The sequence below is a fragment of the Ochotona princeps genome, chromosome 18 (genome assembly GCF_030435755.1).
Source record: "Ochotona princeps isolate mOchPri1 chromosome 18, mOchPri1.hap1, whole genome shotgun sequence".
NCBI classification, from domain to species: domain Eukaryota; kingdom Metazoa; phylum Chordata; class Mammalia; order Lagomorpha; family Ochotonidae; genus Ochotona; species Ochotona princeps.
Window position 1 is genome coordinate 3,475,210 of NC_080849.1, and position 6,301 is coordinate 3,481,510.

General features: G+C 41.7%; 1 long non-coding RNA gene across 1 annotated transcript; it reads left to right on the top strand.

Moving 5' to 3' along the window:
• Nucleotides 1–806: 806 nt before the first annotated feature.
• On the top strand, nt 807–3,326 carry LOC131482505 (uncharacterized). Its single transcript, XR_009247056.1, has 3 exons — nt 807–930; nt 1,935–2,048; nt 3,260–3,326. It is a non-coding gene; the product is annotated as an uncharacterized LOC131482505 (long non-coding RNA).
• Nucleotides 3,327–6,301: the final 2,975 nt, after the last annotated feature.

The window sequence follows — 6,301 nt, forward strand, 5'->3', positions numbered from 1 at the left end:
CAGTTTATCTGCAACGATTTGTTAAGGCAGTTGGAGCAGGCTAATACAACCTACATTAATTAGGCACTTCTGTAGCCATTAGAAAAGGCTAATTTTGTTAGCCTCGTGAGCTCCAGCTTGCTCAGTGACCAGTCCAAGCTAGATCCCCATCCCCCCTTCCATCAGCTGTCCATCAGCTGGCCATATGTTGAGTGTAAATGAGCCAACCAGATGTCCTGCTCCCTTAGGTCTCCTCTTCCCACCCTTGACCTCTTGTGTAGTAGCAACATTTATCTTTTTCCAATAAAATTCGATCTTATCATATATTTACTCAACAATCTCTGGTAGCTTTTAATCATATTAGAATAAAGATACCTGCATTCTTAATAGTGTTTGCAGGCCCCTGGGTGGACAAACCCTGGCCCAGTTCTGTGACCTCCTCTCTCGGCTCTGGAGTACTACCTGAGCCTCAGGGGCCTCCAAGTGCCTCTGGACCCTGAGGGTCTGCCAGGCGAGGAGCCTCTGTTCCTGCAGGGCCTCAGCTCTTGGTGATTCTCCCAGATCCTTACAAGCTCCATCCAGATCTCATCAGCACTTGCATTCCACAAGAACCTTTCTTCAAGCTCCTGCTCAGCTTCCAAGGTGATCTCAGTTTTTCACCCCAAGTTTTATCTCATCTTTCTCATGGCTGTCATCATCTCTCATTTCATTACTTAACTATTTGATAGTTTTTCTGTTATGGTTCTCTTTCTGCCACCACTTTTTGAATGTGTGATCCATGATAGGCCTTGTCTGTCTCCACTGCAGGATCCACAGTTCACAATGGCCAGTACATGACTACGAAGGGATGTGCCTGGATTTCCAGTCACACTTTGGATGTTTCAAAGTAGTCGTTAAGTTTTTTGTTGGAAAAACAGCTTTATCAAATGAAACTTTGGTTACTTGGTTTATGTAAGTGTGATCATTAGAATTTAGAAATTTTGTATAATGGTATTTTTGTGTCATATTATGACTGGTATTTACTCTTATTTGAATTTATCCCTCATGAATTCATGGTGGTATTTGTTAACTGTCAATATTTGGTATATTAAACACTCAAAGTAGGCACAAACTCAACAGACAGTCCCTTTCTGCAGGAGTTCAAGGTCATATACATAGATTGTAGGTCATTAAAACTTCTGACAACCCAATTAGGTCATTAGGAGGAGAGTGAGTTGGTTTCAGCTTGTAAGGAAATGTGGGGTTGGGGAGGAGTTTGAGTGACAGCAAACTTAACGCAGAAAACGCCAGGTTTCCTGGAGTTGTGGATACTGATAGTTTGGCAAATACAAACCCCAGTCTAACTGGCATTAGTTTCACATGAAGATCTGGTGGTAGATCAACAGAGAGAAGATAAAACAGAGAAAGGCAGAGGTCTTCCATCTGCTGCTTCACTCCCCAAGTGGTCACAACAGACAGAACTGATCCAAAGCTGGGAGTCTGGAGCCTTCTGTTGCTCATCCATGAGGCAAGAAGCTGGATTTGAAGTGGAGCAGCCTGGACTAGAACCGGCGCCCACTTAGGTGCCAGGCATGACATGTGGAGGATTAGTCTTTTTTGAAGGCTGTAATTTTGAAGAAGGCAAAATGTAGAAAGTAAATAAAAATCCATTTTGTTGTTTAGAGGTAATCTTTTTCATTTTATTATGTATGAGGCACTTTATAACTTCTGGTTCTCAGGCTAATGTAGAAACTTCAGGAATTACATCCTAACTATAAGATTGGTGTTATATAACCCTCCAACCACCTCCCTCTGCCACTGAGTTCTGAAATAGCAGCACTCAGGGGTGGGTGGTAGAACTGTCTAATAGTTGCTAGAGGAGACTGATTTGCATTCGCTTCTATTTCACCATATTATTTTGGGAGAGGAATTTTAATTGACAGCGTAACTATAACAGATCTAACTTTTACTCCTAGGCCATCCAATCTGGCTTTATGGGACCCTGCTGGGTTACCTTGAGATGAGAACATGCGTGACCCCAAATGACCTGTGCATGGCAGACCACAGTGTGCCGGAACTGACTGATACCTGTAGGATTCCTACTTTCTTTGTGCCTTGTATCCTTTGCTTCTATCTCACTAACTACAAAGTTATAGTCAACATGTGTGTCATTTTGCTGGCTTGTTTATAGCGTAATGCTTGCAATCTGAAGTGGACACTGGGCTGCTTGTGGATAAAGAGACAAAGGCCAGCCTGTATGAAGAATAAAAAACCTTGATATATCAACAAGATGTCAGGCTCCATCATCCACACAGATTTACATCATCAGGGCACTAATGAGTAACTGCCCATCTTGTCCTAAACTTTTGTTTACGGTGGTTTGAAGAGTCCTTCCCTGCTCCCAGGGGATTTCTCTTAAGTGTAAAAAAATTAGTGTGATACAAAGAATTTCTACTTTTTACAGACCTGTGAAAATATCAAAGCTTTAACCAAAGAAAACGGACACAAGCAAAAAGTTTTAGACATGAGTGACAGAGTTTATTGATATTCCTATCTAAAAAAATAAAATATTTTAAGAAAGCTCTGAAGAAATGAAACAGCATGCAGAAAACTTGATCTGCTTAATCTGTCTATTCCCAAATGAAAGTTTACATTTTCACAGGATAAGAAAATATTTAACTGAATTTTTCTTGGTGTACATTTTTGTTTCATAAACTGTGCCTTCTCCATACTGTTAAAGTTTTATTTGCTAAGAGATTCTCCTCACCCTTGCCTTAGAATTATTTTCTGTTGTGATCTAGGCTGACCTAGCTATAGATCCACTTTGATCAGTCCAAAAATAATGATAATAAATTTTAAAAAGAACATGGCTTGGAAAATCTATTTCTTACTGTGTTTCCTTTTATGAAAGTTTTTGTCACTTGTATTGGTTTTCCTTTGTATAATAGTTGAGTTTGTAAAATTTCTAGAAGATGTTGCAGTTTGTCCCTTAAACCTAGTCTTCATTTTCTAGGGATTGATTCTTGACATTGGAGTTACAGAGTTTCCTGCACGCAGAACAAAACACTTAAAACCCATGATTAGAGAACTTACAAAGATTTAGAAAATGGATGAGTGGATTTATTCAACAAACATTTATGAGTGCATAATTCTTGTGATTCCTTTGATTTCTAGTATTTTTAGATTCTGAACAACTTTGCCATCTAAATTGCATATGCCTTCCTGATGATTCAGAGAATAGTATGAACTTCACTTTTATTCAAAGCTAATTTGCCACTCTCTCATCATCCATGATCTCTAGAGTGTACCGGGCCATTATGTGAGGAGTGACAGAAGAAATGTAAAAGGAGAATCTGAAGGCAATGAAAAGCTATTTGATCATTGAATGCCTTTTTATTCTAACACCTGAATGGAGATGATGGAAAAAATTGAAGGGCTGCATTTATTCCAGGAAAAACTTAGAAGAGTAATTGTCCTTTACATGAAACCTTTTGTCATTTTTACCTTCCCGTTATTACTAGAAGGTCTTTTTATGTGTGATTATCAAAAGTGGCAAAGTATAGGAAAATGATAGAAAACTCACTTATAATTATGCTTTGATAAAATAGCCCTTTGCTCACTCAGACTGGAAGACTGAACAGATACACAAAGACTGTGAACTCTTTGGAGCTACAAAATGGCTTTTCTATAAAAACTTTCTTTGCAATTGCTTGGCAGTATCTGACAGAAAGTTAAAATACGTATTTGCAAGTGTCTAGAAATGAATTTGAAATAAAATAAAGAGACTCAGACTGTGAATCCTCACCAAAAAACTCAAGGTTAATTAAAATGCTACTTTGTTGGTGATTTTCAGTTTCATAGATCGTATGATTTGGTATTGCTAAAACACCCTAAGTTGAGAGCTTTGTTCTAATTATACAAAGGGGATTGTTTAAGCTTAAATATATGGCTTACAATATTTATTTATGAAACATTTATTAAACGTCTTCGTTGTTCCAGGCATGATTCCATGTGGTGATGAAATGTCAGAAAAAAAAAAAAAACACCAGAAAATCCTGTGTCAGGTGGTGGGAACATAGGACCAAGGTAGATACGAGTGCTAGGCACTCCACACGTCCCTGTGGAAGAACAGCCTGGTGCTAGCATGGGAGGTGGAGGGGGCAGGGTATGGTGGAAACATCCAGGAGACATATGTACAGCGCAGTGGGGCCAGGGCTTCCTTAGGCAGTGGCAGAGCCGACACTGTGAAAGGCCTGAAGGCAGAGAAAGGACTTCAGGAACCAAGGTAGTGCATTCCTCTGTTAACTGACCTCCACACACTCACCGGAGTGTAGACTGCTGCCGGTGGTGGGTGAGCTCATGAACCGGGCTCATGGACCATGCAAAGGGAGCTCTGGGTGCACTCTATGTAAGGGATCATGTTGTTCATACATCAGATTAGTGAGATGGGAAAGGTGATGAGGAGGTGGGAGAGCTGAGAGGGGAAATGATGAGAGTTTGTACCAAGTCATGCTAGTGCGATTGAGAGGAAGAGGGAGACTTGGAGAGCACTGTTCAGATACATGGGGAAGATCTTATTACCAAAGGGGGAAGACAGGAGAGTTTAGGTGGAGCCCACTTTTTAACTTGGGTTTTATTACAGGATCACAGATGGATCTTTAGAAGATGGGAAGAGGATAGACCAATGATGAATGGGGTTTACAGTGCAAGGAATAGGAGCTGATTCCGGGGAGTGTAGGTATCAGGTACATATGTGGAGCAAATCTGAACTAGAAATTAGAATGCAGAAATCTTCAGCACTTGAGTGGTTGAAATGCCACCATGAGCTCACCACAGAAGGGTGTGAATGGTGAGAAGGTAATGGTTTGAGGCAGCATTTTGCAAAAACAATTAGGGTGCTGGTGGGGTGCCAGTCTCCCACATCTAGCTCTCTGGGTTTGAATCCCAACGCCACTCTTAGTTTCAGCTGCTTGCTATTTCACCCGTAAGAAATGGCATGTAATTCAGTTTCTGACACCCACACAGGAGATTCTGGTGGAGTTCCTGGCTCCTGGCTTCAGTCCTGGCCTAGCCATGACCTTAAAAGGGATTTAGGAAGGGAACTAGCATATAGACATGCTCATCCTCTATGTTTTTGTCTTTCAAACAAATAAGTACATGTTTTTGGTTTGATTTTAAACAAGAAAAAAGAAATGTAGTGATCCTTTCACTATAGCTTGAGTTAGATCAACATTTTGAAGAAAAGAAAGAAAATGAAGCCAATGAAGGAGTGATGAGTTTTCTATCTACATGTAGCAATTTTACTGCAAGTGTGGGGTCTTCAAACAGCTGCATGCTGACTGTTCTGTAATGTGGGACAGCTGACGGTTCTGCTTCCAGACTCTCACCAGCTGTAGACCAGAGCTGGGTTCACACGTGTGAAGCTTCCAGGTGTGAGCACCAACTTGTTGCTTGCAGGTTGCTGCTGGCTGGATGCTGTTCAGGTTGCAGAGGTCGTCTGAGGTTGTTTGCCATGTGGGCCTCCAACACGGGATTCTGCTTCATTACAGCCTGCAAGAGAGCGTCTCCTTGCAGGAAAGCGTTCCAGTTTCATGTAAGTAACCACAGCTATGCCAGACCATGCATCCTACCATGCTTGGTGCTCTGTGAGCGAGAAGCAAACCACAACATGTTTGAGGGGAGGGACTGTGCAGGAAGTGTGGGTCCTGGGGCCACCTTGACACCTGCCTGTCACTTGGGGAAAGGATGGTGGTATGGCTATTGAGAGTCAAGGTGTTCCCAGAGGAGAGAAATGTCTATGAAACAGGACTAATGGAGGCCCCACCCTCATAAGCTGGAGATGCCTAGGATGAGCACCTGTGGATGAGAATTCACGTCTCATTCAAGATGCTCAGGTGACTCAGTGGAACCCAGGGGACTAATGTGAAACACTCACTTCTGTGCTCCACAAGCTTCTCAAGAACTGAGGGGTGGGTGTGTCCTGACCTGACGAATGGACTGAAAGTTCCAGATCTCACGGTTATATCTAGGCCAGGTACTACGAAATCTGCTTGATCAGGCCACAGTTGCGTATCATGGCATTCCACTGTCTGGTAGTAAATAGAAATGATTCTTTTTTGGCTTATATAGTGTTAGGGAAACTGGACATAAATTATGTTTTGGGAACAATAAATGCAGATAAATCCATTTTCTTGTTGAAATTTTGATTGGCCTGAGACATTCAATTTCTTCCTCAGGAAAGGTAGGTACTATAAGGTGACAAGTTTCCAGGGTAGAGGCCAATTCAGGGCCTGCCAAAAGACCAGCCCTCTGGACTCTGATCTGGTGGGAGGAGACCTCCTGC